Here is an 18,295-nt window from a genome sequence, read left to right on the forward strand (position 1 = left end):
TGATGGAAGACTGCTATATACAATCTAGTTTTAAAAACTCTTATAACTCAACAATTAACAGACAAAAGAAAATTATTAAATATGAGCAAAATATTTTAACAGTTGACAAAAGGAGAGATACTAATGACCAATAAGCACATGAAAACTGTTCAGTATTGCTTGTTAGGAAAATGTCTGTTAAAATTGCAGAAAGATATCTACACACCTGATCAGAATAATTCAAATGAAAACGAATGACCTAACTAAATTTGGGGGAGAATATTAAGCACTTGTAACTCTCATGCATTTTTATTTGGTGTGTAATACTGTACAACCACACTGGAAAAACCTCTGGCAATTTTTTATGAAACTAAGCATATATTTGTATTTTGACACAGTAATTCAATCCTGTGTTTATCCAAGAGAAGTGAAAACACATGTTCACAAAAACACTTGTATAAAAATATTTTTAGCAGCTTTATTTATAATAGCCAAAGCCTGGAAATAGCTCATGATTGCTTCAGTGACAATGGCTAAAGAAGGTGGAATCCAGATGGTGGAATTGAATGACACAGAGCTCATCTTCCCTCACAAACACATCAAAACTACAACTACGTAGAGAACAACTCTTAGAAATTGACCTGAAGACTAGCAGAACATCTGTTCTACAACTAAGCTATAAAGAAAGATCCACACGGAGTCTGATAGGAAGAAAAGAGAAGTGATGTAGTCTGGAATCACATTGCTAGCTGGGAACCCAGGAGACGGGGATATCACAGCCTTGGGTAGTGAGGTGTTCAAGTCACGTAATAGGAACACCAGCCTTGCAGTCTGACAGCCTCCTTAAGCTGGTTTGAAAATCAGTGAGGTTTACCAGAGGGCTCTAAGAAATTGAGACTCTGCTTTTCAAGATTGCATACACAGACTTTGCTTAATCCCAGGCACAACATGGAGACAGCCAATTGAAAACTGCCCAATGATCTGACTTGCTTGCCAGTACCACCGACATCATGTTGCCCAGCTCTCACTGGGCTCCTGCTCCAGTCCCTCTTGCTCTGGTGCTGCTCCCAGTTAAGACAGAGGTAGCCACTGCAAATGAGAGTGTGCACATTAAAGAGGGAACAGAGCTGGGTTGGGCCCTGGCCCTGTCTTTGACCAGGGCAGAGGCAACCATTGCAGGTATCTGAATTTGTGCACACACTTCGGTTCAGTCGCTTAGTCATTTCCAACTCTGCAACCTCATGAATCGCAGCACGCCAGGCCTCCCTGTCCATCACCAACTCCCGGAGTTCACTCAGACTCACGTCCATCGAGTCAGTGATGCCATCCAGCCATCTCATCCTCTGTCGTCCCCTTCTCCTCCTGCCCCCAATCCCTCCCAGCATCAGAGTCTTTGCCAGGGAGTCAACTCTTCGCATGAGGTGGCCAAAGTACTGGAGTTTCAGCTTTAGCATCATTCCTTCTAAAGAACACCCAGGGCTGATCTCCTTTAGAATGGACTGGTTGGATCTCCTTGCAGTCCAAGGGACTCTCAAGAGTCTTCTCCAACACCACAGTTCAAAAGCTTCAATTCTTCAGCGCTCAGCCTTCTTCATGGTCCAACTCTCACATCCATACGTGACCACAGGAAAAACCATAGCCTTGATTAGATGGACCTTAGTTGGCAAAGTAATGTCTCTGCTTTTTAATATGCTATCTAGGTTAGTCATAACTTTTCTTCCAAGGAATAATCGTTTTTAATTTCATGGCTTCAGTCACCATCTGCAGTGATTTTGGAGCCCCCCAAAAATAAAGTCTGACACTGTTTCCACTGTTTGCCCATCTATCTGTCATGAAGTGATGGGACCAGTTGCCATGATCTTCATTTTCTGAATGTTGAACTTTGAGCCAACTTTTTCACTCTTCACTTTCATTTTCATCAAGAGGCTTTTTAGTTCCTCTTCACTTTCTGCCATAAGGGTGGTATCATCTGCATATCTGAAGTTATTGATATATCTCCTGGAAATCTTGATTCCAGCTTGTGCTTCTTCCAGCCCTGCATTTCCCATGATGTACTCTGCATATAAGATAAATAAGCAGGGTGACAATATACAGCCTTGACGTACTCCTTTTCCTATTTGGAACCAGTCTGTTTTTCCATGCCCAGTTCTAACTGTTGCTTCCTGACCTGCATACAGATTTCTCAATAGGCAGGTCAGGTGGTCTGGTATTCCCATCCCTTTCAGAATTTTCCACAGTTTATTGTGATCCACACAGTCAAAGGCTTTGGCATAGTCAATAAAGCAGAAATAGATGTTTTTCTGGGACTCTCTTGCTTTTTCCATGATCCAGCGGATGTTGGCAATTTGATCTCTGGTTCCTCTGCCTTTTCTAAAACAAGCTTGAATATCAGGAAGTTCACGGTTCACGTATTGCTGACGCGTGGCTTGGAGAATTTTGAGCATTACTTTACTAGCATGTGAGATGAGTGCAACTGTGTGGTAGTTTGAGCATTCTTTCGCATTGCCTTTCTTTGGGATTTGCATGAAAACCGACCTTTTCCAGTCCTGTGGCCACTGCTGAGTTTTCCAAATTTGCTAGCCTATTGAGTGCAGCACTTTCACAGCATCATCTTTCAGGATTCGAAATAGCTCCACTGGAATTCCATCACCTCCACTAACTTTGTTCGTAGTGATGCTTTCTAAGGCCCACTTGACTTCACATTCCAGGATATCTGGCTCTAGGTGAGTGATCACACCATCATGATTATCTGGGTCGTGAAGATCTTTTTTATACAGTTCTTCTGTGTATTCTTGCCACCTCTTCTTCTGCTTCTGTTAGGTCCATACCTTTTCTGTCCTTTATCGAGCCCATCTTTGCATGAAATGTTCCCTTGGTATCTCTAATTTTCTTGAAGAGATCTCTAGTCTTTCTCATTCTGTTCTTTTCCTCTATTTCTTTGCATTGATCACTGAGGAAGGCTTTCTTATCTCTCCTTGTTATTCTTCAGAACTCTGCATTCAAATGTGTGTGTGTTTTTCTTTTCTCCTTTACCTGTAGATTCTCTTCTTTTCTCAGCATTTGTAAGGCCTCCTCAGACAGCCATTTTGCCTTTTTGCATTTCTTTTCTTGAGGATGGTCTTGAGAATGTTATATCCCACCAAGAAATGATACCCCACATCCAAGGCAAGGAGAACCCCTGGAAAGACAGTAGGAGGAGCAAAATCACGTTTAGAATCAAATCCCATACTGTCAGGAGCTGTGTTAGGCATTACTGACAAAATGGAGGCATGGCCCCAACCCCTCTCCTCATCTTGCAGGCTCGGTCCTGGGATGAAGGAGTTAAGCCTTGTGATTCTGACTTATTCTTTCCTTTCTTCAGTTGAGTTGGATGGAAAGAATGTTAATGTGCTTGAGAGAAGCATGAGAAAGCACAAAGCCTTCTGCAGTTGTGCCCAGAAAATAATCTATAAAGTAACCATTGACATTTGTTCAAGGATCTTTACAAAGAATGTCCCAGGATGAGCACATAGGCCTCAGCTTGAGGCCATGGGAAGGATTGTTGTCTGAGACCTGTTTGTGAGGGAAATATTTATGGCAAAAGAAGTTTGTTGAGTTTAGGGTTTAGGAATAATTAAGAATAGCTAGAAGCCTTTTCAGGAGATAGTGATCTTAAGATAGGGGCAAATAGGATTTAGAAAGATAAGAAATAAACTGAGGAATGTAGCATGAGTTACAATGTAATCACAAGTTAATTATAGGACACATAGAGAAAGTAGATAATAGATAGTAAAGCTGATTCTGAGAGAATCACTGAAGCAGGAACTGTGTTTGTAGGACAACAATGATTTCTGGAGACAGTAAATCTGGGTGGGGAAACTAAAAATGTCAAACCTCTGACCTAATGCTTTTGTTAAAGTATAAAAGAAAACCTGAAGCTTGAAATAAACATGTAGTTTTGTACTATGAGTCAGAGGCTACATCATCATCTACCGACACCACTCATCCCTTCAGGCTGATTCCCTGGCTGCTGGAGCTGGACGCCGGCACCACAACCACCAGAGATACTTGGAGGGCTCAAACAAAACCTTGTGTGCACCACGAGTCCCTACAGAGACTGAGCCAGACCTGCCTTTGCGTGTTTGAGTGTCACCTATGGAGGTACAGGTCAGCAGTGGTCTGCCACAGGGGCAGGGGCCTGGATGCGGCAGACCTGGGTGTGGTATAAGCCCTCTTGGAGGAGGTCACCATTAATCCCACCATAGGGCCACCAGAACTTACACAGGACTGGCAAAAACAGACTCTTGGAGGGCACAAACAAAACCTCGTGTGCACCAGGACCCAGGAGGAAGGAGCAGTGACCCCACAAGAGACTGACCCAGACTTGCCTGTGTGTGTCCAGGAGTTTCCAGTGGAGTCATGTGTCAGCAGTGGCCTGCTGCAGGGTTGGGGGCACTGAGTGTGGCAGGCATCCATGGTACCTTTTGAAGGAGGTTGCCATTATCTTCATTACCTCTACCATAGTTTGGTCTCAGGTCAAACAACAGGAGGAAACACAGCCCCACTCATCAACAGAAAACTGGATTAAAAATTTACTGGGTATAGCCCCGCCCATCAGAACAAGATCCAGTTTCCCCCACAGTCAGTGTCTCCCATCAGGAAGCTTCCATAAGCCTCTTATCCTTATTCCTCAGAGGGCAGACAGAATGAAAACCACATCACAGAAAACTAATCAAACTGATCACATGAACCACAGCCTTGTCTAACTCAATGAAACTATGAGCCATCCCATGTAGGGCCACCCAAGACAGATGGGTCATGGTAGAGAGTTCTGACAAAATGTGGTCCACTGGAGAAGGGAATGGCAAATCATGTCAGTATTCTTGCCTTGAAAAGCCCATGAACAGTATGAACAGTATCCTGACTTCTAACTATACTGCAAAGTAATAGAAATTAATACAGCATGTTTCTGGCAGAAAAGCAGACATATGAATCAACAGAAAAGAACACAAAGCACAGAAATAAACCTAAGCTCATATGGTCAATTAATATATGACAAAGGAGGCAAAAATATTCAATGGTGAAAAGACAGTCTCTTCAATAAGCAGCATTAGGAAGACTGGACAGTTACATGTGAAAGAATGAAATTAGAAAATTTTCTTACAATATATACAAACATAGACTCAAAATGGATTAAAGACATAAATGTGAGACCAAAAGTCACAAAACTCAAAGAAGAAAACAGGTAGTACTCTCTATGGCAGAAACTATAGCAGCACTTTTTTTTTTTTTTTTTTGGATCTATATCCTCAGGCAAGGAAATAAAAAGCAAAAATTAACAAACAGGACCCAATCAAATTTAAAAGCTTTTGCACATCAAAGGAAGCCATCAACAAAATGAAAAGATACCCCACTGGATGGGAGGAAATATTTGCAAGTAATATGTTTGACAGGGGGTTAATATTCAAAATCTATAAAAGGCTCATTCAACACAATATCAAAAGAAAAACAATCTGATCGAAACTGAACAGAAGGACCTAACAGACATTTTTCCAAAAATACAGCTAGCCAACAGGTACATGAAAAGGTGCTCAGCATCATTAATCATCAGGGGAGTGTAAGTCAAAACCACAGTGAGAAATCACCTCATACCTGTCAGGGTGGCTGTCATCAAAATTCTACAAATAATATGTATTGGCAAGGATGTGGAGAAAAGGTAGACTTGTGCCTTTTTGGTGGGAATGTAAATTGGTAAAGTCACTATGAAAAACAGTATGGAGATTCCCGAAAAAATTAAAAATATAACTACCATATCATCCACCAATCTCACTCTTGGATATTAGCATTATTTACAATTGCCAAGATATGGAAGCAATCTAAGTGTCCATCAATAGAGAAATGGATAAAGAAGATGTAGCGTGTGTGTGTGTGTATGTGTGTGTGTGTGTGTGTGTGTGTGTGTGTATATATATATATATAATATTACTCAGTCATGAAAGGAATAACGTTTTGCTATTTGCAACAACATAGATACATCTGGAAGCTTTTATGCTTAGTGAAGTAAGTCAAACAGAGAAAGACAAATACTGTATTTTAACTTGTACATTGAACCTAAAAAAATTAATGAATATAACAAAACAGAAACTCACTGTTACAGAGAAAAACTGTTTAATCAAGGAAATAATTCCTATAAGATTTTATTTCTCTTATGATTCCTAATTTTTTTATTTTTTATTGGAGTATTGTTGTGTTAGTTTTAAGTGTAGAGAAAAGTGATTCAGTTGTACATATACTTGTATTAATAGCCATTCTTTTTTTCTTTTCCCATTTGGTTATTACAGAGTATTGAGTAGAGTTCCCTGTGCTATACAGTAGGTTCTTGTTGGTTGTTTTAAATATAGCAGTGTACACATGTCAATCCCAAACTCCCAATCTATCCCTCCCCGTCACCCTTTCCTCCCAACCCCAGAACTCATAAGTTCCTTTTCTAAGTCTGTGAATCTGTCTCTGTTTTGTAAACTGTTTGTATCATTTATTTTTTTTAGATTTCTCATGTAAGTGCTATGATAGTAATGAAGCACTTATGCGTTCATTTTGGGGATTCATTAAGTTTTGAGTTTAGGGAAGTTTCACAAAACTCACCTGAAAAGTGCATAATTATAATTGACATATATAACAGTTCAAGACATTGAATATATACCAACTTTAGCAATTCATTTTATTTCATTTTAACAAATTTCATCAAAATTTTCCTAAATATTGATGCTCTAAAGATAAGGCAATATTCCACTACTTAAGTAGCCTAGTAGAGGAGAACCACATTTAAACCTTTACAACCAGGTGAGAAGGGCAATTAAAGAGGTTTATATAGGGTACCACAGGAACACACTGAGAGATAAGTGTATTCTTTCTGTGCAGGAGACAAAGTCTTGCTGTTGTTCAGCCACTCAGTCATGTCTGACTATGCAACCCCATGGACTGAAGCATGCCAGTCATCCCTGTCCTTCATCATCTCCTGGAGCTTGCTCAAACTCATGTCCATTGAGTCAGTGATGTCATCCACCATTCTCATCCTCTGATGTCCCCTTCTTCTCCAGCCTTCTATCTTTCCCAGCATCAGGCTCTTTTCTATTGAATCAACTCTATGCATCAGGTGGACAAAGTACTGGAGTTTGAGCTTCAGTATCAGTCCTTCCAATGAATATTCAGGACTGATTTCCTTTAGGATTGAGTGGTTTGATCTCCTTGCAGTCCAAGGGACTCTCAAGAGTCTTCTCCAACACCACATTTCAAAAGCATCAGTTCTTCGGTGCTCAGCCTTCTTTATGGTCCAACTCTCACATCTATACATGACTACTGGAAAAACCATAGCTTTGACTAGACAGACCTTTGTCAGCAAAGTAATGTCTCTGCTTTTTTAATGCACTGTCTAGGTTTGTTATAACATTTCTTCCAAGGAGCAAGCGTCTTTTAATTTCATGGCTACAATCACCATCTGCAGTGCTTTTGAAGTCTATAGATAGTTTTATAATTTCTCTCTTTTGCCTTTCCCCTCAGCTACTATATTTTAAAAATAACTGCTAAGAAGAGTCAAATATTCCTTCAAGAAGCTAGAGGAAGTCACGTTTGTCCCAAGTTCTATGGTTTACCAAGAGGGTTGCTCAAGGCAAAAGAAGGGCATTCTAGGTAACTGTAGAGAGAATCATCAAGGTATCTTCCTCTGGAGGATTTCAGAAGCATCAGCACGGGTAGCCAGCACTTTAGCAACAAGTGAGCACATTTAGAGTATATGAGTACCATTCTCACAAGAGAAGAAACTGATATCTGAAAGGTGAAGCTGTTTTCCCAATAATGTAGAAATGGCTCAGTTCCAAAGATGTTTAGAAACAGTTTCGCTAAATAGTCCAGGCTTTTTCACACTCATTACAAACATGAAGACGGTGTAAACAGCTGTCCAGATCTTTTCTAGAAGCAGGACCAGCAACATAATGCTGAACCCTGGACAAACTAAAAATGCTGACCCCCTTGCTAAAAAATGCAGAATTTTAAGAGAGCATTGAACTACATGTGGTGTTCCATGCAACTGACTAAGGCCCTTGAAGCCAGCCCTGGCAGTGTGCAGTATCACTTTACATATTGAAGCATGCAAGCTAAATAGTTTCCATTTCTGTCCAGTACTGGAAATCACTGGTTTACAAGGCAGCAAATGCAGATCTGAGTCCTACACTCTGTCACACATCACCTATTGGATTGGGGGCAAGTTATATTTGGTTTCCTTTCTGAAATGTGATCATACAAATTAAATTTCCATGGTAAGTTCCAGCATCACATATGAACTGGACACATAGATTTTAGTCCAGTGAATGTACAAATAACTGAGTGTATTATAAATACTATGAGAATCTGTGACTTTAAAATCTTGCTATTAGTGTTAGAACAAGAACTATATTAATTAAACAATCTTTTTTTTCTCCCCTGCAACTTTTGGGGATCTTCATCCCAGATATGAGCTACCAATCATAAGTAAAGATCATTTTAAAACCAGAAATGCTTATTAAAAGCAAAGTTATATATTTAGGATTAAGAACATAATACCAGGGCTTTTCTGGTGGTGCAATGGATAGGAGTCCTCCTGCCAATGCAGGAGACACGGTTCCTATCCCTGGTCCAGAAAGATTCCATGTGCTGTGGAGCCACTAAGCACCACAACTACTGAACTTATACTCTAGGGCCTGCAGGTTACAACTACTGAGCCCACGTGCTACAACTACTGACGCCTGCGTGCCTAGAGCCTGTGCTCTGCAACAAGAAGAGACACCACAATGAGAAGCCTCCATACTGCAACAAAGAGTAGCCCCCATGCACTGCAATTAGAGAAAGCCCGGGCAAACCAATGATGACCCACCACAGCCAAAGCTAAAAGAAAAAAAAAATTATGGTATAAAAAAGAGGATTAGACAGTTAAGATGTAAAAAAGAATCATGTGTACTATCTATTCAATACATATAGTATTCTTCATTGTACTCTGTTGCCGTTACTTTTTACTATTCATAGGTAGAATAAGTTACATAGTGCCTAACAATTCTAAAAGTCTGTTTACTTACATTTTAACTTTTACTCTTGTACTGAAAAACAGGAGTGCCAGTTCTTGACTGTGGACCTCTCTCTGTGGGAAACCTGGCAACTTCCTTCATGGTCTGTGCGTGCTAGAGAGCTGGCTTTTTCCAGTACATCATTAAAAACCTGGCACCAAAGCTCAAAGTATCTATTTCCCAGAGGCAGATCACTGTCATGCACTCTCCATTAAAAAGAGAAAACAGCAGGAGGCAAAGTACCTCCGCCAGCACCCAGCCCTATGTCCCAAAAACATCTCTCCAGGAAATTGTAAAAGCAGGGGACTCACAGTCCTGCTGACGCTGGCCTGTGAGTTCCTGCCTGCATTATGTGATGCCTGCTATTGTGCGCCTAAACCTTTGGAAGATAACTTTTAAGTCATCATGGGACAAATAGGGGCAGGACAAATATTCATCTATTTTACCAGTGAGAAACGAAAAGTCATATGGATAAAGTGAAATGCTAAAGGTCACATTTTAAAATAATTTTATTTATTTATTTATTTATTTTTGGCTGTGCTGGGTCTACACTGCTGTGCGGGCTTTTTCTGGTTGAGAGAGTGGGGGCTACTCTCTCACTGTGGTGTGTGGGCTTCTAATTGTGGTGGCTTCTCTTGCTGTGGATCAAGAGAAGTTCTAGGGCACAAGAACTTCAGTAATTGTTGAACACGGGCTCGGTGGTTGTGGCTCCTGGGCTCTGGAGCACAAGCTCAGTAGTTGTGGTGCACAGGCTTAGTTGCTCTGCAGCATGTGGGGTCTTCTCAGATCTGGGATCAAATCTGTGTCTTCTGCTTTGGCAGGTGGAATCTTTTACCACTGAGTCATCAGGAAAGCCCAAGGTTATATATCTTAATTGATGGGGCACTTGACCTTCCTTTTCCAGCATAAATCATCAGTGTAGTAGGCTTCTTAATATTTATAGCTAACACATCACTTACTCTATACCGGATCCTCTCACAAGCACTTTATATTTATTGACACATTTAATCCTACAACAAACCTCTAGGGCAGGGACCAATATTACCCCATTTTTACAGAGGGGAGAAATGGAGACAATGGTGTTTTCCTCAAGGTCTCACTGATAGTAAATTGCAAAGCTGGAATTCAAATCTAGACAATCTGGATCCAGACTCCACCCTTTGATCCTCCAGCTGTACTTAAACTCACCTGCTGGCTCTGCAGCCCTTTCCCAGTGTTGAAGCTGTCCAACCATAGCTCTTTCTGAGCCTCATAACGAGCTTATTCTGAGGAAAAGGAAAAGAAAGATCTCCCTGTCAAAGGTTAGCTCAGTATTCAGGGTGGCCCCAGAAGGACAACGCAGGGTTTGTGGGCCACATCCCAGGTTAGGGCAGAGTGTAAGAGCAAAGGCAGCAGACATGTAGAGGGCTGTTGGGATAAGTTGTTGTTTAGTCACTGAGTCATGTCCAGCTTCTAAGCGACCCCACAGACTAGCCTGCCAGGCTCCTCTGTCCATGAGATTTTCCAGGCAAGAATACTGGAGTGGGTTGCCATTTCCCTCTGCAGGGGATCTTCCCAACTCAGGGATTAAACCCAAGACTCCTGCTTTGGCAGGCAGGTTCTTTACCACTGAGCCACCAGGGAAGTTGTGGGATGAGTCAGTAGTCCTCAATATATCAGACTCATTAAACACTTGATGACACCTATTTTGTCATATCGCCCATTAGGCATTCAAAGTCAGGTAGGACACCAACAAATACTCTTTGTGCAGAGCTGCCCTGTGCAATGTAGGAAGTCCAATCTCTCTGGTCCCTGTCCGTTCAGTGCCAGTAATGTTCTTATCAAAGTGACAGCCATAAGTGCCCCTTCAAATGCTCCCCATTTCCAATAAGAGCACTGAGATGGTTCATTCTGTGCTGAGCATCCCACAGTATGCAAAGCCTTCAGGTATGATCCAGACACAGGAGCCACAGGCAACTCATCTGCACTTCCCTGGAGTATACCCCATATCTTTATGTACCTGGCCTAGAAGCAATTCCCAATTCCTGGGGGCATGCCTTAAGTTTCCCCGAAACAAGATGTCTCTGTTTCCTTCACTGCTTGTTTCACAAGCCATCAATTCAATATATTAAGAGATTCTGGGCTCATCCATGTTGTTATAGCTTCATTGAAGGCTGAGTCCCAAGAAACAAAAATTGGAAGCAAAATGTTTGCATGACCCTTTTACAGGAAATAGTTAACTGGCTGGAGTGTTGAGGTGAGCTATAACTGTGCATAGATTTTTAAAGAACAGCTAAGGCAGAAGCACCCCCAGAGGTAACCAAAATAAGAAAACTGGTGAGCAGTTCTACACAAAAGTTCTTGAAGACTGTCAGAAATTAGAGACAAAATATAAATGCCAAATCTCCATGACACAAGCAAACATTAAATGAAAAAAAAAAAAAAAAGGATCAAAAGTCAGGAAACAGATGGAGATGGAATTTAAGAGTTAGCAGGCCAGGAACATAAGAGTAGAGATGATCTGGGATGACAGTCAGACTGTTGTATGTTTTGGGCTCATTATTATTGCTTAGTGCTGATGTTGCACAAATCTCTCAATATACAAAACACTGATGAGTACATTTTGAAAGGGTAAATGTTATGGTGTGTGAATTATATTAAAATAAATCTATTTTTAAATATATGATTAAAATAGATGAAAATTTAAGAAGAAAGAGGCTTCCCAGGGGCTCAGTGGTAAAGAATCTGTCTACCAATGCAGGAGACATGGGTTTGATCCCTGGGTTGGGAAGATCCCCTGGAGAAAGAAATGTCAACCCACTCCAGTATTATCGCCTGGGAAATCTCATGGACAGAGGATGCTGGTAGGCTATAGTCCATGGGGTCCCAAAAGAGTCAGACATGACTAGGCAACTCAGCACACACACAAGAACAAAGAATGTGTACCTAGTAATCTTAAGGTTCTTAGATGTTATCACAAAATGTATATACATGGAACTGAAGGTGAAACGGCATCTCCAGCCAGGGCTTCTAGCAGTCACAGGTCATGACATGATCTAACAGACCAGCAGAGGATAACGTACACTAATTTTCTTTATCTGGAAAGTGTGTGTTACTCTCAGATCTTCCCAACCCAGGGATCAGAACCAGGTGTCCTGCATTGCAGCCAGATTCTTTACCATCTGAACCACCAGGGAAACCTCTTCATCTGAAAAGCAGGAGCTTGTCACCCTCTGGTTTGAAAGTAAGAATTCATTTTCTCCTGTGTGCTATTCAGAGTTATTAAGAATATCAAATAAGTATTAAAATCATATTCTATGAATTTAATGATATGATTCATATAAAATGCTTTCTTTAAATAATCTAAAATATGTTCTTGTTCTACAATTATTTTTAAACACACATGTGTTGTAGTTGATGAATGTCTCCATTGATTTTTATTTTTTCTTACCGGTATGAAGCTGAGCCATGTCACAAGGTACTGAAGCCAGTAACTTCAGACTTGGCTTAGGTCTAAGCAGAGCACAAACAGATATTAAAATAAACATATAATGGGTATTATTAAATCATGTTTAGCTTATGGCTAATTTTGTGGTAGATGGTATCTATCATTATTTGTTCCTGTGTCCAAGAGCATTCAAAGTTTGTTGAAAACCTCTGCAGAGTAAAGGAATGGGGACATGTAAACATAATTAAATAAAACAGTGATTCTAACCTCCTCTTTGGATGTGTACCAAAGAATTGGAGAAAAACAACACCAATTGACACTGAAACATTTAACAAACATGTATTCAGTGTACTGTTAATTAGTCTTCAAGGTGCATTTTCAATGTTCTTGAACTCAATATAATTAAAATGAAGTGAAAATCAGAAAAATAGAATAAACAATATATCCTTGGCCACAACATTTGTGCTCTTTTCCATTTAGTTGGCACTCAGTAAGTGATTATTCAAGAATTCTAGTTAAAGATGTAATGCATTTGTCCATTAAAAGTATGTATTGGGACCTCCTTGGTGGTCCGGTGGTTAAGTCTTTGCCTTCCAGTGCAGAAGATACAGGTTCAATACCTGGCTGGGGAGCGAAGATCCCACATGCCTCACAGCCCAAAAAACAAAACATAAAACAAATGCAGTAGTGTAACAAATTCAATAGAGACTTTTTTTCAAGTACATATTGAATCCAACCACATGCAAAGACTGTGCCAAGAACTGGGGTTATACAGGTCCCAACTTGTACACAGTCCTTGCCCCCACTGGGCTATGAATCCGTTGGAAGACAGTATGTAAACCTACAGAGCTAATTGTAACATACTGTATGAGGATCATGACAGAAACATCCATAGAAAGAAAATTTAACACAGTGGGGTTAAGAAAGAATAGCAAGAAAACTTAGAAAGACTTGGGAGTAAGACCTGAGCCAGGCATGACATAGAAGCTGTGGGCTTCCCTGGTGACTTATACAGTCAAGAATCTGCCTGCAATGCAGGAGACCCAGGTTCATCTGCTGGGTTGGGCAGATTTCCTGGAGAAGGGAATGGCTACCCATTCCAGTATTCTTGCCTGGAGAATCCCATGGACAGAGGAGCCTGGCATGGGGTTGCAAAAGACTCAGACATGATTTACCAACTAAGCAAAAAAGCCAGGTAAAAGGCAGATATGGCAGCTGGAAGCAGGAAAAAAATCCAAAACAAAGGAATAAAATTAAACAAGGAGTAGAAAAAACAAATAGCATAGTGAAAGGGAGTTTGCTAGCAACTGGATTATGACGAACATATTGTTGGGAAGTATTGGGAGCAAGGGTGACAGAGGCAGAGGAGCCATGTGTGCATTTGAGAAGTTGGCCTTTAGTATTTTAACAGATTATACATCATTAAAAGATGTTATAATGGTTATAATTTTCTGTGCTATACAACATATCTTTGTTACTTATCTATTTTATACATAGTAGTGTATCTCTTAATCTCATTAGTTCAGTTCAGTTCCGTCACTCAGTCACTCTTTGTGACCCCATGAACTGCAGCATGCCAGGCCTCCCCGTTCATCACCAACTCCCGGAGTTCACTCAAACTCATTTCCATCGAGTCAGTGATGCCATCCAGCCATCTCATCCTCTCTCGTCCCCTTCTCCTCCTAATCCCCAATCCCTCCCAGCATCAGTCTTTTCCAGTCAGTCAACTCTTCACATGAGGTGGCCAAAATATTGCAGTCTCAGCTTTAGCATCAGTCCTTCCAATGAACACTCAGGACTGATCTCCTTTAGAATGGACTGGTTGGGTCTCCTTGCAGTCCAAGGGACTCTCAAGAGTCTTCTCCAACACCACAATTCAAAAGCATCAATTCTTCAGTGCTAAGCTTTCTTCACAGTCCAACTCTCACAGCCATACATGACCACTGGAAAAACCATAGCCTTGACTAGATGGACCTTTGTTGGCAAAGTAATGTCTCTGCTTTTTAATATGTTATCTAGATTGGTCATAACTTTCCTTCCAAGAAGCAAGCGAGCCCCCCCAAAATAAAGTCTGACACTGTTTCCACTGTTTCCCCATCTATTTCCCATGAAATGATGGGACCGGATGCCATGATCTTAGTTTTCTGAATGTTGAGCTTTAAGCCAACTTTTTCACTCTCCACTTTCATTTTCATCAAGAGGCTTTTTAGTTCCTCTTCACTTTCTGCCATAAGGGTGGTGTCATCTGCATATCTGAGGTTATTGATATTTCTCCTGGCAATCTTGATTCCAGCTTGTGCTTCTTCCAGCCCAGCATTTCTCATGATGTACTCTGCATATAAATTAAATAATCAGGATGACAATATACAGCCTTGACATACTCCTTTTCCTATTTGGAACCAGTCTGTTGTTCCATGCCCAATTTTAACTGTTGCTTCCTGACCTGCATATAGGTTTCTCAAGAAGCAGGTCAGGTGGTCTGGTGTTCCCATCTCTTGAAGAATTTTCCACAGTTTATTGTGATCCACACAGTCAAAGGCTTTGGCATAGTCAATAAAGCAGAAATAGATGTTTTTTTTCTTGAACTCTCTTGCTTTTTTGATGATCCAGTGGATGTTGGCAATTTGATCTCTGGTTCCTCTGCCTTTTCTAAAACAAGCTTGAACATCTGGAAGTTCATGGTTCACGTATTGCTAAAGCCTGGCTTGGAGAATTTTGAGCATTACCTTACTAGCATGTGAGATGAGTGCAATTGTGCAGTAGTTTGAGCATTCTTTGGCATTGCCTTTCTTTGGGATTGCAATGAAAACTGACCTTTTCCAGTCCTGCGGCCACTGCTGAGTTTTCCAAATTTGCTGGCATATTGAGTGCAGCACTTTCACGCATCATCTTTCAGGATTTGAAGCAGCTCAACTGGAATTCCATCACCTCCACTAGCTTTGTTCGTAGTGATGTTTTCCGAGGCCCACTTGACTTCACATTCCAGGATGTCTGGCTCTAGATGAGTGATCACACCATCATGATTGTCTTCATTGTGAAGATCCTTTGGTATAGTTCTTCTGTGTATTCTTGCCACCCCTTAATATCTTCTTCTTCTGTTAGGTCCATACCATTTCTGTACTTTATCGAGCCCATCTTTGCATGAAATGTTCCCTTGGTATCTCTAATTTTCTTGAAGAGATCTCTAGTCTTTCCTATCCTGTTCTTTTCCTCTCTTTCTTTGCATTGATCACTGAGGAAGGCTTTCTCATCTCTCCTTGCTATTCTTTGGAACTCTGCATTCAGATGCCTATATCTTCCCTTTTATCCTTTGCATTTCACTTATCTTCTTTTCACAGCTATTTGTAAGGCCTCCCCAGACAGCCATTTTGCTTTTTTGCATTTCTTTTCCATGGGGATGGTCTTGATCCCTGTCTCCTGTACAATGTCACAAACCTCCATCCATAGTTCATCAGGCACTCTATCTATCAGATCTAGGCCCTTAAATCTATTTCTCACTTCCACTGTATAATCATAAGGGATTTGATTTAGGTCATACCTGAATGGTCTAGCGGTTTTCCCTACTTTCTTCAATTTAAGTCTGGATTTCGCAATAGGAGTTCATGATCTGAGCCACAGTCAGCTCCCAGTCTTATTTTTGCTGACTGTATAGAGCTTCTCCATCTTTGGCTGCAAAGAATATAATCAATCTGATTTTGGTGTTGACCATCTGGTGATGTCCATGTGTAGAGTCTTCTCTTGTGTTGTTGGAAGAGGGTATTTGCTATGACCAGTGCATTCTCTTGGCAAAACTCTATTAGTCTTTGCCCTGCTTCATTCCATATTCCAAGGCCAAATTTGCCTGTTAACCCAGGTGTTTCTTGACTTCCTACTTTTGCATTCCAGTCCCCTATAATGAAAAGGACATCTTTTTTGGGTGTTAGTTCTAAAAGGTCTTGTAGGTCTTCATAGAACTGTTCAACTTAAGCTTCTTCAGCATTACTGGTCAGGGCATAGGCTTGGATTACTGTGATATTGAATGGTTTGCCTTGGAAATGAACAGAGATCATTCTGTTGTTTTTGAGATTGCATCCAAGTACTGCATCTCAGACTGTTTTGTTAACCATGATGGCTACTCCATTTCTTCTAAGGGATTCCTGCCCACAGAAGTAGATATTATGGTCTTCTGAGTTAAGTTACCCATTCCAGTACATTTTAGTTCACTGATTCCTAGAATGTTGACATTCACTCTTGCCATCTCCTGTTTGACCAATTCCAATTTGCCTTGATTCATGGACCTAACATTCCAGGTTCCTATGCAATATTGCTCTTTATAGCATCGGACCTTGCTTCTATAATCAGTCACATCCACAACTGGGCATTGTTTTTGCTTTGGCTCCATCCCTTCATTCTTTCTGGAGTTATTTCTCCACTGATCTCCAGTAGCATATTGGGCACCTACCGACCTGGGGAGTTTCTCTTTAGGTATCCTATCATTTTGCCTTTTCATACTGTTCATGGGGTTCTCAAGGCAAGAATACTGAAGTGGTTTGCCGTTCCCTTCTCCAGTGGACCACATTCTGTCAGCTCTCTCCACCATGACCCACCTGTCTTGGGTGGCCCCACACAGCATGGCTTAGTTTCATTGAGTTAGACAAGGCTGTGGTGTGTGATCAGATTGACTAGCTTTCTGTGATTATGGTTTCAGTGTGTCTGCCCTCTGATGCCCTCTCACAACACCTACCATCTTACTTTGGTTTCTATTAACTTGGACTTGGGTATCTCTTCATGGCTGCTCCAGCAAAGCGCAGGTGCTCTTTCTTACCTTGGACAAGGGGTATCATGCCTAAATCTCATTTCCCCTTCCCCATTCTCTCTTTGTACTGGCAACCACAAGTTTGTTTTCTATATTGATGACTCTGTTTCTGTTTTTCTATACATAATCCTTATATTTTTTTTTAAGTTCCACATGTAAGTGTTATCATAGTGTATCTATCATTCTCTGTCTGACATTTCATTAAATGTAATATTCTCTAGGTCTGTCCACGTTGCTGCAAGTGGCAGAATTTCATTCTTTTTATGTCTGAGTAATATTCTGTTTTATACACACACACATATGGGCTTCCATGGTGGCTCAATGGTAAAGAATCTGCCTGCCAGTTCAGCAGATGCAGGAGATGCACATTCTATCCCTGGGTTGGGAAGATCCCCTGAAGAAGAAATAGCAACCCACTCCAGTATTCTTGCCTGGGAAATCCCATGGACAAAGGAGCCTGGCAGTCTACAGTCCTTGGGGTTGCAAAGAGTCAGATACAAGTGAGTACACACATCACGACCACCACATACTTATATACCACATCTTAATTCATTTGTCTGTGGATGGACACTTGGGTTGCTTCCATATCTCAGTTATTGTAAATAGTGCTATAATGAACAGTGGGATGCATGAATCCTTTGAATTAGTGTTTTTGCATTTGTTCTGGTTATATACCAAGGAGGGGAATTGTTGGATCATATGGTAGTTCTATTTTTTTTTTTTTTGAGAAACCTCCATACTGTTTTCCATATTGACTGCAGCAATTTACATTCCCACCAACAGTATACAAGGGTTCCCTTTTCTCCACGTTCTTGCCAACGTTTGTTATTTGTAGACTTTTTGATGATAGCCATTCTGACAGGTATGAGATGGTATCTCATTGTTTTGACTTCATTTATCTAATAATTACTGATGTTGAGCATTTCATGTGACTGTAAATAATTTGTATATCTTTTTTGGAAATATGTCTACTCAGACCTTTTGCCCATTTTATGATTGGGTTGTTTCTTCACATTGAGTTGT

At 40.7% G+C, this 18,295-nt stretch overlaps 1 protein-coding gene and 1 long non-coding RNA gene across 2 annotated transcripts in view; one reads left to right on the plus strand and one right to left on the minus strand.

The window, feature by feature from the left end:
- The window catches only part of PLSCR4 (phospholipid scramblase 4), a 112,107-nt gene that overhangs the window by 35,221 nt on the left and 58,591 nt on the right, over nt 1–18,295 (plus strand). The gene's annotated exons all lie outside the window — the stretch shown is intronic.
- Nucleotides 270–9,163, minus strand: LOC138425347 (uncharacterized). Its single transcript, XR_011251180.1, has 2 exons — nt 9,063–9,163; nt 270–3,157 (listed from the first exon to the last, which is right to left on the minus strand). It is a non-coding gene; the product is annotated as an uncharacterized lncRNA (long non-coding RNA).

Source organism: Ovis canadensis, chromosome 1 (genome assembly GCF_042477335.2).
Source record: "Ovis canadensis isolate MfBH-ARS-UI-01 breed Bighorn chromosome 1, ARS-UI_OviCan_v2, whole genome shotgun sequence".
Classification (NCBI taxonomy): Eukaryota; Metazoa; Chordata; class Mammalia; order Artiodactyla; family Bovidae; genus Ovis; species Ovis canadensis.